Source organism: Erinaceus europaeus, chromosome 2 (assembly GCF_950295315.1).
Source record: "Erinaceus europaeus chromosome 2, mEriEur2.1, whole genome shotgun sequence".
NCBI classification, from domain to species: Eukaryota; Metazoa; Chordata; class Mammalia; order Eulipotyphla; family Erinaceidae; genus Erinaceus; species Erinaceus europaeus.
The window spans coordinates 157,651,808-157,665,131 of record NC_080163.1 but is presented as its reverse complement, the minus strand read 5'-3'; positions in this window follow the sequence as shown (position 1 = coordinate 157,665,131).

Genomic DNA, 13,324 nt, shown 5'->3' with positions numbered 1-13,324 from the left:
AATCCACTGCTCCTAGTGGCCATTTTTCTTTTTTTTTTTTTTCTTTTTTTTCCTAATTTTTATTAGGACAGACAGAAATTGAGAGAGGGTGGGGAGATAGGAGAGAAAGATAGACATCTGCAGACCTGCTTCACCACTTGTAAAATGCCTCCCATAGGTGAGGACTGGGGACTTGAACCAGTGTCCTTGCACTTGGCAAAGTGTGCATTTAACCAGGTGTGCCACCACCCAGCCCTGAGATATACAATTTTATTCCTTTATTCTTATATAAATTTGAGTGTACATACATATGCATGTTATTTGTGCCATAGTTACTTCAAAGGGAAAGCAGTTCCCAAGAATTAATAGCAATATGATCATCTAAAATCCCCAACCTGGTCCTTTTCCATCCGTCAAACTGTTCCATCATCTGGAATCTGATCATTTCTCAGTTATCAGACAATATAATGACTCTGACATTTTTTGACTGTGGAACCTCAGTAAGTTACTTGATTGATAATTCCTTTAAACTCAGTTTCATCTATAAAAATTGAAGTAGTAATTGAATTTACATCATACGACTGTGGTAAAGATGAAATGAGATACTGTACAGAAAGTGCTTAGTACAAAACTGTCAAATAGGAATAAAACAAATAAAACTATTGTTATCTTTCACATTTACCTATTTTGATATATACATAGAGAGATACCAGAGCATTGATTAACTCAAGTTCACAGTGGTGCCAGGATTGAACCTGAGATCTCTGAGCTTTAGACATGAAAGTCTGATGCAGTAACCACTGGGCAATCTCCCAGGCCCACTGTTGTTACCATAAATATAACTAAGAATGTTATTCCATTTCTATTCTAGGCATGAGATTTCTGGTCTTGCAGCTTTGAAAGTATAAGTCCATCTTTTTTCTCTTTTTCTCTTATACCTTGTCAATTCACTTTCAGACTTACTGTAAAAATTAGAGGCCTGATTACTTTTACAGGGTAAAAAATATGAATAGGGATAATTTTCAAATAAAATGATGCACATAAGCAAGAGACGATTTTTCTCAGAGTGAAGCTCGTTTCCATAGACATGGGCTGAGTCTATTAGAAGAGTCTCTTTTCTATGTCAAACCAAGAAGGACATTCACAGCACCTCCCTCTATTTTTGTTTTTCTGTTGTTGAGATAGTTCTCTTTTTCTTATGAAAGGAATAGTTACACTTGGGAAAACATTCAGAAAACAAAGGCAAAAATAAATTTCACTCTTAATTCTGACACCTAAAACCACCCAAGTACAATCTGTTAAAATTTTCATCTGTAAAGATTTGGAAAGGCTATGAATGTACATATATATGGAAATATAAATCTCATGAAAGTCCACATAAATATCTAAAAAAAATCTATGCAAATTTAATTACACAAATTGTATAATTCTATTATTTATTTATTTTAACTTATATTTATTTATTGTATACAGACAGTCAGAAATTGAAAGGGAAGGTAGAGCTAGAGAGAGAAAGAGACAGGGAGACACTTGCAGCCCTGCTTTGCCACTGATGAAGTCTTCCCCCTGCAGGTGGGGGCTGGGGGCCTGAACCTGGGTCCTTCCACATAGTAATGTGTGTGCTCACATTATATAATTCTATAAGTCTCACTTATAAACTCTAAAACTATAACAATTACAACTTCATAAAAGCATAAAGGTTTTACCATTCTTTATGACTTAAAGCATCACTTATTTATACACTATAATTTTTTTAATTTTATTATATTTATTTATTTTTGCCTCCAGGGTTATCGTTAGGGCTCAGTGCCTGCAGTATGAATCAACTGCTCCTGGAGGTCATTTTTTTCCATTTTTGTTGCCCTTGTTGTCATTATTAGTGTTGTCATTGCTATTGTTGTTGTTGAATAGGACAGAGAGAAATCAAGAGAGGAGGGGAGACAGAGGGGGAGAGAAAGATAGACACCTGCAGACCTGCTTCACCACTTGTGAAGCAATACCCCCTGCAGGTGGGGAGCAGGGGGTTTGAACCGGGATCCTTAGGAGGTCCTTGCACTTACTTCATGCCATGTGCGCTTAATCCCTGCGCTACTACCCGACCACCCACTATAGTTTTTTCTTTTTTTTTAAAGTTTTTATTTATTTATCTATTTATTTATTTTCCTTTTTGTTGCCCTTGTTGTTTAACATTGTTGTGGTTATTAATGTCGTTGTTGTTGGATAGGACAGAGAGAAATGGAGAGAGGAGGGGAAGACAGAGAGGAGGAGAGAAAGACAGACACCTGCAGACCTGCTTCACCGCTTGTGAAGCGACTCCCCTGCAGGTGGGGAGCCGGGGGCTCAAACTAGGATCCTTATGCAGGTCCTGGCGATTTGCGCCACGTGCGCTTAACCCGCTGCGCCACCGCCTGACTCCCCACTATAGTTTTTTCTATGTCAGTATATATATATATATATATATATGTGTGTGTGTGTGTGTGTGTGTGTGTGTGTATAAACATATATATGTATGCATTATTAGTAATAGAATGTTCTCATATATACTTCATTTGTAATTAACCTATCGATGGAGATTTAACCTCCTATTTTTATGAACTATTTTGTTCAACTTTTATTATTGTAATTTTTTGTGATCTGTCACGCTATAGGTTAATCTTTGTGAAATCACTATTTGAAATACGTTTTTGACAGAATCCTCAGAAATATAACAAGTTATCTTTCCAAACTAGAGATCACTGAGAATACCATTTCCATACTTTTCACTTGCTTTAAATCCCATGTTCAGTGGGGGAGCAATTACGGAAACCAGACTTTCCACCTTCTGCATCCCACAATATTCTTGGGTCCATACTCCCAGAGGGTTAAAGAATAGGAAAGCTATGGGGGTGGGGGGTTGGTATACGGAGGTCTGGTGGTGGGAATTATGCGAAGATGTAGTCCTCTTATCCTATGGTTTTGTCAACGTTTCCTTTCTATAAATAAAAAATAAAATAAAATAAAAATAAAATAAATAAATAAATAAGATTCTGTTTTCTTATTTTGGTCCAATCTGATGGGTGAAAAAGTAATATGTTTTTTATTCAATCCAATGCTTTTTTCTTTCATTATTTTGATTTCTAGTATCTTTCATATGAGTAATGATCATTGCTATTTCTCCTTTTTTTTTCATCTTAGGGATGTAAGTCAATATAAGGTTCTGTAGACTCCTATCAACCTTTCTCATTTTTAGTAGTTAGGCCATTTAAAAATACATCTCATTTCTGGAACTCTTTAGCAATAAGTCATCTTTCTTAACTTCTCAGAGAACTTTTGGTTAAACTACCTTTGTGGTAGGGTTTGGGGAGACACTGTAGTGGTTACACAAGAAATTTTTTTTGTACCTGATACTCTGAGATCCCAGGTTCAATCCCCACCAATACCATAAGCCAGACCTGTGCAGTGCTCTGGTACCTCTCTCTGTACTTTCTCTCTATATCTCTCTCATTAAAATAAAATAAATAAAAACTGCCTTTGTGTTTCAACATTTTTGCCTTGCTCAACAGATATTTGTATCATCTTACCTCTCCTCCACTTCCTTTTCTTACTCTGATAGAAATACTGAAGATCAAATTGACGGGGTTTACAGTTAACAATATTTATATACTTTGCCCAGATTTCTAGTCCTTTTTCCAAATGTGTCATCATCTCCCCAGACAACACCGTTGGTTCACCTGCATATTAGATGTCAGGATCAGTCAAAAACTAGTAAAATCATGGGCTCATTGGAATATACCTAAAATAGACCTACTAGCTTTCTCCAAAATGGAGACTCCACATCTCATCTGTGATATTCTTGCCCTTTGGGCTCATGATTAGTCAACAATTTGTTCTGCTTTATATCTTAATGCTTTTTTAGCCACCAGACTCCAGATGATACCATGATGCCAACCAAACTTCCCAGGACAGACAACCTCACCAATATGTCCTGGAGCCCCACCTTTCCAGACCTGGGCCCCTCTATGGAAAGAGAGAGACAGGCTGTGAGTATGGATCAACCTGCCAACACCCATGGTCAGAGGGGAAGCAATTACAGAAGCCAGACCTTCCACCTTCTGCATCCCATAATGATCCTGGGTCCATACTCCCAGAGGGATAAAGAATAGGAAAGCTATCAAGGGAGGGGATGGGATACGAAGTTCTGGTGGTGGGAATTTTATGGAATTGTACCCTTCTTATCCTATTGTCAATAGTCTCATTTTACAAATAAATTTTTAAAAAGAAAAGAAAGACTGAAGAAAACAGGTTAGTCAGTAAGTTACTTGCCCTTTAAATAAACATTTATTGTGTAGATGTGAGTGCAAAATACACATGCATACATATTTATTACTACAAATTATAACGTGTATTTATTTGTAATTTAGGCCTGCCTCTATGCTGTGAAGCAACAAATAAACACTAAATGTCAGCAACTTAATCTAAAAATGATATGTACATTTCTTTTTCATGTGAAATCCAAGGTGTGAACAGTAATATTTCTGTTATCTTACCAAATTTTTGTCAACATGTGGATTACAATGTTTCTTGGACCCATCATTCAGGGCCCTAGTCAGGGAATCCTGGGATTCCAAAATAGAGATGATGGGCCTAGATCTCTATCTCCACCATCACTGGTCATCTTCATCAGGAACAACATCATAAACCCTTTTGTAGGCATCTACAGGACCTTGCCCTCAATGAGCAATAATAATAGTAGAAACTCCCCCACTGTCCGAAGGAAGACTGGGTCAACATACTCTGCCACTCGAGGAAGACTGGTCCTGAAATGAGTGCAGCCTAGAATGTTCCTACCTATGATGATGGAGTGTGAGCTCAGACTTGTAAGGATGCAAAGGTTATACGGGCTCCTGTTCTAAAAATGAATAGACACAGGCCCTAAATCAGATGGATGGTGTTTACAGTTAATGGTAGTTATATACTTTCCCAATATTTGTGAGCTACTTTCTGCCCTGATTCAGCTGTCTAGTCCTATTCTCAGCCCTGACAACATCTTCCTAGACAATACTTTTATCCCATCAGCACGTTAGCAGTCCAGCACAGGCAAAAATAAATAAAGTCATGGGCCCCTTGGAATATACCTAAAATAGACATCCTAGCTTTTTCCAAAATGGAAACCCCAAATCTCATCTTCTGTATTCTTACCTTTTGGTTCCTGCTTATTGAAAAATTAGTTCTGCATTGTATCTTAACATTTTCCATTCACCAAGTTTCAGATGCTACCATGACACCAGCCTGACTTCCCTGAGCAGATAACCTCATCAATGTGTCCTGGAACCCCACCTCCCCTGAGCCCTACCCCACTACGGACAGAAACAGCCTGGGAGTATGAATGCCCATGTCCAGTGGAGAAGCAATTACAGAAGCCAGACCTTCCACCTTCTGTATCCCATAATGATTCTGGGTTCACGATCCCAGAGGGATAAAGAATAGGAAAGCTTCCAATGGAGGGGATGGGATACACAACTACTATTGTGAGAATTGTATGGAATTCTATCCCTCTTACTACACAGTCTTGTCTATCATTGTATTATTTTATTTTTAAAATTTTATTTATAAAAGGGCAATATTGACAAAATTATAGGATAAGAGGGGTACATTTCCACACAATGCCCACCCCCAGAGCTCCATATCCAATCCCCTCCCTTGATAGTTTCCCTATTCTTTACCCCTCTGAGAGTATGAACCCAGGATCATTGTGGGGTGCAGAAGGTGGAAGATAATTGTTTCTCTACTGAACAAGGGTGTTGGCAGGTTAATCCATACTCCCAGCCTGTCTCCCTTTCCCCAGTAGGGCAGGGATCTGGGAAGGCAGGGCTCTAAGAACATGGTGGGGTCATCTGCCCAGGAAAGTCAGGTTGGCATCATGGTATCATCTGGAACCTGGTGGATGAAAAATAGTTAAGATATAATGTAGAAAAATTGTTGACTCATCATGAACCTAAAGGCAAAAATATCACAGACGAAGATTTGGAGTCTCCATTTTGGAGAAAGCTAGTAGGTCTATTTTAGGTATAATCCAAGGAGCCCATGACTTTACTAGTTTTTGCCTGATCCTGACATCTAACATGCAGGTGAACCAAAGGTGTTGTCTGGGGAGATTATGGCACCTTTGGAAAAAGGGCTAGAAAGCTGGATCAGGGGAGAGAATAGCTCCCAAATATTGGGAAAGTATGTAAATATTATTAACTGTAAACCCCACTGGTTTGATCTGGGGCCCATATTCAGCTCAGGAGCATATGTCACCTCTGCATCCCTGTAGGTCTGAGCTCACATACTGTGGTCATGAGTAGGAATGTTCCAAGCTTCACTAATTTCAAGACCCATCTTCCTCAGGTGGTAGGTAGAATATGTTGTCCAACCTCCCTCCAGAGAGTGGAACATTCCCTACCACTGTTGATCCACACTGAGGGAAAGATCCTATAGAGGCCCACAGAGGGGTTTATTATGTTCTTCCTGAAGGAGATGGCCAGTAACAGTGGCGAGAGAGATCTGTTAGAGGCCTAGGCCTATCATGTCTGTGTGGGAGTCCCAGGGCTCCCCGACTAGGGCCCCAGGTGATGGGGTGGCCTGGTAGTGACTCAAGAGTCATTGTAAAGTAGGCCAGTCTCTTGCCCTTATTCATCTTTTTGAGTCCTTACTTTGGCTAACAAAGTTAGCTCTGGAGTTATTGAGAGACCCACAATAGGAGATAGATGAGGAGGGTACCTAAGTATAAGTAGAAATTGTTTCATCTGGTACTTTAAGGTTTCTTTTTAGGTCTTTCTAGTTGCTTGCTTCATTTATTGACTCACTGCAAATTATTGTGCACTTTGGCTTTAAGGTATATATTTTCCCCTAGCTTATGGATACATGTACACATGTCCTATCTCATGGGCCCTGCTCTATATCTAGGTTTTGAGGTTTTGTTAGGAATGTGCCACCCAAAGTGGAATTAAGGAATACTATGAGTAAGGAAAGTTCTCACCAGAGTAATGAAACTGAAGGGTTGACATTCCATGCCTGACATCTCTGGACACAGTCCGAAGTGAAGCATGCCAAGGTGGTACAGGTTGCATTGATTAGGCTGGGATCAGCAGATGCAGTATGTTCCTGCTGTCTTAGGGTTTGAGAAAGCAATAGACAGTTATTGCTATAATAATATTATTTGGCAATTGGGCTAACTTTGAAAATCCCATTGTTAGTATTTGCTGTATCATACAAGACCTCACCATAATTTATGTCCTTTTATGGTATTTATATATAGTTGTATCTTATAAAGTAACTCCATCAGTTGCTTCTGTTCTCCCTGGTCTAAGCTTTTAGGAAACTTAACATTTCAAAGAACAAGTCATTATTAGAAAGAAATGCATTAACAATTTGAGCCCACTGTTTTTTTTTTTATTTTATTACTTTTTTTTTTTTTTTTTTTACCAGAGCACTGTTCAGCTCCTTCTTATGGTGGTACAGGGGATTGAAACTGGGACTTTGGAGCCTCAGGCATGAAAGTCTGTTTGCATAACCATTATGCTATCTACCCTCTGCCCAAGCCCACTGTTAAGATTCAATCTGATTACCAATTTTAAGTATTAAGTACTTAGAAGGAACATATATTCAGCCCAAGGTCTATGCATCAAAAAGTCTGAGATATTCTATCTGTTTTCCTCTCTCATATTAATTAGTTATTTGTGAGACTATATATATATATATATATATATATATATAATAGGAGTGTATATTAACACCATTCCCACCACCAAAGATCTGTGCCCCCCCCCCAACCACCACCCAGTGAAGCTGAACATCTACCCTCACACTCCAACCAGAGATTTTTACTTTGGTGCCCTATTCCCAACTCAGATTCCTCTTTGAGTTTCCCTTTCTGTTATTCTTTCTCAACTTCTGTTAATGAGTGGGATCATCGCATACTCATCTTTGTCTTTCTGACTTAACTCACTTAGCATAATTCCTTCTATCTCCATCCAAGATGGGTCAGAGAAGGTGGGTTCATTGCTCCTAATAGTAGTATAACTACTATTATACTACTATTATATATATATATAGTAAACTACTATGCATAGTATTCCATTGTGTAAATATACCACAGCTTTCTCAGCCATTCATCTGTTACAGGGCACCTGGGTTGCTTCCAGACTTTAGCTATTATGAATTGTACTGCTATTAATATAAGTGTATCTTTTTGGTTGGGTGTTTCGGAGTCCTTAAGATATATCCCTAGGAGAGAAATTACTGGGTCATATGGGAGGTCTATTTCTAACCTTGTGAGAGTTTTCCAGACTGCTCTCCACAGAGGTTGGACCAATTTACATTCCCACCAGCAGTGTAGGAGGGTTCCTTTGTCCCCACAACCTCTCCAGCATTTTTTGCTGCTGTTATTTTTGATGTATGTCATTCTCACAGGGGTGAGGTATATCTCAATGTTGTCTTTATTGTCTATCATTATTAAATCACTAATAAAAAAATAAAATTTAAAAAATGAAAAAAGGTGTTGGAGCTATGCAGGCAGCCTCCCTTCTATTAACAAATTAATTTATTGACCAGAATCAGTGAAGTGATCCTAACCCAACTGGAAAGGAGACTGGTAAGGGAGCCTATGGACATTCAGTGAACATTACCTGCCATAAATGATTTCAATATTTCATAAATTTCACAAAGCATAAATTTATATTTCTCTGTGACATAGGTAATTGTATTTATCTCAGTCTTCCAGATGAGGACAATAAGTTCAGGAAAAGTAAAACCACTTGCTTATAATATCACTCGCTAGTGAGCGGTAAGGTTGGGATTTAGACCTCATCAATTTGCTTCTGAGCTCTATACCTTTAATGAGCAGATTATGAAAATTTGATTTAGTAAGTAGCATGAATAAAATCTCCAATTAAAAAAAATAAGTGGAATCTTAGTCCAAGGAAATATAGCCCCATGTAGGACTGTGATCTCTTTCCAGTGAGGACACAATGTCTCACTCCTCTGTTCACACTCTGTATATACTCATGCTTGAAGTCTGCACATTTTTTTAAAAATGTTATTCTGATTCTATTAGGAAACTGTGTATTCATTTCCTGATAACAACTAAAGTGAAAATGGCTGAGAGCAATAAAAATCCATTTTGCTATTTAGTACATTTTGTCAGACTAGAGAAATGGGATTGAATTTCAAAGCCACAGGCAAGCTGGCTGCAATCTGCGACTACACAGTTGATGAGGCTTTTTTTTTTTTCCCCTTCTTTATTTACAACTCTTTTGATAAGCCTTCAGCAAGTTACATAGGTTGCTCTAGTTGTATCTCGTTTGACTGGATTAGAATACTTGATGACAGTTTGGATAAGTTTGAGGCAGATGGTTCTTGACATTTTTCATGGCATCAGTTACAAACCATGCAAGAAACTCTTTCATCCTTTGTTTATCCTTCACTTAGAAGCCACTATAGGAGATCGTTAAACTTTCATTTTTCACAGTGCTGATTAAGGCATACTACAAGGCAGATGTTATTCTGTACCATTTTTAACAATTTACATTTAGCACCAAAGCTGGCTTTATACTTGTTCTAGTGGATCAACTCACTTTTTAAAAACTTCAAGGTCAATTTCTGAAATACTGTGACTCCCTGAACATTTAAATGTTTCGTAAACTTCTCTGGGTTGCTGAAATTCTGCTACTATTCCATTTATGTGTTTGCTAGTCAACACACACATGACAATTTAATAGTTCTTTCTTAACAGAAAAGGACATTATTTAAAAGGCAGTTTATTAGACAGTGTGCAGATGTGGAAGGGAAAAAAATATTCTGAATAGAACCTATCAAAGTATCTTAATTTTTACTAAGGCACTTCTAGACTAAGATTGACAGCCCTGAAACATAAGATTCATTATACCGCACAGCTGAAATGCAGAACAAAGAGTAAGAAATATTTCTCTTTTCATTCCTATGTTTCAGTGGTTTAGTAAATTACATACCATTTAGTTCAACCTAAGACAAATAAAAGTGGATGAAAGCATCTTTGGATACAATGCAATGTTGACAAATAGGCTCATTGAATGCAAATTGGAACAAAATTTTATTGTATCTTAGAAAAACACAACCTTTCATATTTTCTCTTCTGGAGTAATTTCAAAGTACATCTTCTAGATAGACAAAAGATGACATTCTACCCAGGAAATCAAATGTATCAGAAATCTGAAAGTCAGTATACATGAAGTATACTCAAATGTATCCTCCAGCACTTAAAAATAAGGGCTGAGATGGGATTATGGGTCAAGCAAGATGGAGTGCTTTTACTACAATATGAAAGGAGGGGTAAAACACGCAATATAAGGACAAGTGGTTAAAAGACAACTTTTTGTTAATTTGTGACTCACATTCTTTCATATTGAATCCATAAGCAATAAGCAAATCTAAGGATTAAACAGCATCTTGGAAGATATGACTGAAATGATGGAAAAACTAACTTCTTTCTTTCCAACCTCCTTCTTGCAAGGAGAAAAGTGAGAAGTGTAGGAGCAGCAAATAATTTAATTTAAAAAAATTTATTTATAAAAGGGTAACACTGATAAGACCATAGGATAAGAGGGGTACAATTCCACACAGTTCCCACCACCAGAACTTCATATCCCATCCCTTCCCCTGATAGCTTTCCTATTCTTTAACCTTCTGGGAGTATGGACCCAGGATCATCATGGGGTACAGAAGGTAGAAGGTCTGGTTTCTGTAATTGTTTCCCTGCTGAATATGGGCATTGAAAGGCTGGTTCATACTCCCAGTCTATTTCTAGCTTTCCCTAGTGGGGCAGAGCTCTGGGGAAGTGGGCTCTAGAGTCTGAGATCGGTCTTTGTGTCTAGCAGACTCAGGGTAGCCATCTTGGAGTCGGTAGTTTAATAATCTCTTGTCTTATATACTGGTAAGCCTAGTGCAGAATCTGAAAGTTATAATAAACAAATAAGTAATGTTTATTTTCAGGTCAATAGGCAAGGGGATTTGCACATCAAGTGTATTTATAAAAGTTTCCCATTGGTCATTATGTTTTTAGTACAGGTCTCTGCAAATTAGTGTTTTCCTGGATGACATCTTATTATAATTTTTCATTGGTCTAAACCATTCATTGAGAGGTTGCAGAATAGAGAGTGAGGCAAAGAGGAATAAAGACAATTGTTTTAATATGAAATTTTTCATATTCTAGTGTGGTAGGGGCAAGAATTCAGAAGGAAATTACCATGGAAAAAAGTAATTTGTTGTATTTACAGATTTACACAAAAAGAAAAGAGGGCACATGAAAGATCTTACAGGGCATTGTGCTAGTGCTAATCAATGAGGAAGTAGAAGCACAGAAGGAAGTTGACAAAAGTATTTTGTAGTTTCCCTAGAAATAAAAAAAAAAATAGGAACTATCAGCAAAGTTAAAGTTCAGAACTTTTCAGGGATTTCAGGGAACTCTGTATGATAGTACAAGAAAGAATGAAAAGTCTTTGCTAAGGAATTCTAATTTGCTTCTATTTGAACAAAAGTAATTCTAGTTTGTATCTTTTATTATCTACTATTGTTAAAGAAGAAACTTTAATTTACATTATTACTGTTAGGGAAGGAATTATGTTGGCACTGTAACATTTGTCATTAAAAAAGGAACATTTTTCTTTCACTTTATTAACTTTTTATTTTATTGGTGGGCTTAATTGCTAGCAGTATAGTCTTTAACATAGGCATGACTACTCATGTCCCTTTGGTTGGTGTCTAGGAGACAAAACAGGATCTCAATGTTTCTTCATCCTGTCTTTTTTTTTTTCCCTTCTTCAGAATTCTTTGCTTTGGTGCAATATGCTAAACCCAGTCCAAACTTCACTTTATATTCCCTTACTGTCCTTTGTTCGTAAGTTCTACCTGTAAGGGAGAACATTTGGCTTTTCTGGCTTGTCTTACTCAATATGATACCTTTGAGTTTATACCATAATATTGCAAAGAAGATTACCTCATCATTTTTAACAACTGCATAGCACTCTGTTGAGTATATGTACCATAATTTTCTTAGCCATTCATCTGTCATTGAGCATTTGGGTTGCTTCCAAGTTTGGGCTATTACAAACTATGCAGTTATAAACATTGGTGTGGTAGGTCTCTTCAAATACCTAGGAGAGAGATTGCTAGGTCATAAGGTAGGCTCATTTCTAAAGTTCTGATGAATCTCTAGACTGTTTCCTATAGGGTTTGGACCAAATTACATTCCCACCAACAATGTAAAAGAGCCCCTGCCCCCCACAGCCTCTCCAACATTTTGTGTTTCTGGTTTTTGTTTTGTTTTGTTTTAATGTGTGATATTCTCACAGATGTATCTCATTGTTTTCATTTGCATTTACCTAATCATCAGTGACTGAGCATTTTTTCATATCTCTTCTTTACAAAAGATTCTGCCCACATCTCCCCTCCATGTTTTAATGGGGTTGCTTGTCTTTTTATTTATGAGTCTGATGAGTTCATTGTGCATTTTGGTTACCAGCCCTCTCTTTGATACATGACACATGAAGATTTTCTCCTATTCCATGATGGATCACTTTATTATTATATCACTTAATTATAGTGGTGATTCTCTTTGCCATGCAGAAGATTTTCAGTTTGATATAGTCCTATTTGTCTATTTTTGCTGTTGTTTTCCTTGATATTGGATTTAAATCAGTGAAAATGTTGCAAAAGCTTAAATGGAAGAGAGTTCTATATTTTCTTCTAAGTACTAGATAGTTTCTAGTATAATTTATAAATCTTTAATCAGTTTGGAGTTAACTTTTGTATATGAAATTTAAAGATCCAGTTTCATTCTTCTGCATAATCTGTGCTGAAAAGAAATGTCCTGCTTTACAGGATGGACTTTTGACATAGGACTCTAAAAACTGTGGAGATTTGTATCTGCATAGATGAAACTGAGATGACATAAGAGGAAAAGGACAATAATGAGGGGATGAGAGATTTACTTTCTTTTTAACACTGGCTAATGGATCACTTTAATAAATTTTAAGATTATTGTTTCCTTTACAAGTAGTATGTAATATTGATTAGGAAAGTTTATGTGTTATAACTTTTGTGCTCTTTCTCATCTGGAGTCTAGGAACTGTCACCAATCTTTTTTTGGGGGGGTGCTGATTCTGAAGGCAGGAGTCCTAAAGTATGACAGGTTTATATTTGAAAACCAACACTTCAATGAGTTGTGTTTACTGTCTAGGAACTTGATAACTTGATAACTTGAAGGAATAGTAATTCCTCTAAGCTTAATTAGGGCATAGATGTCAGAGCATCAGAAAACAGGGAATAAGTGATATGGTTAATATTAAAA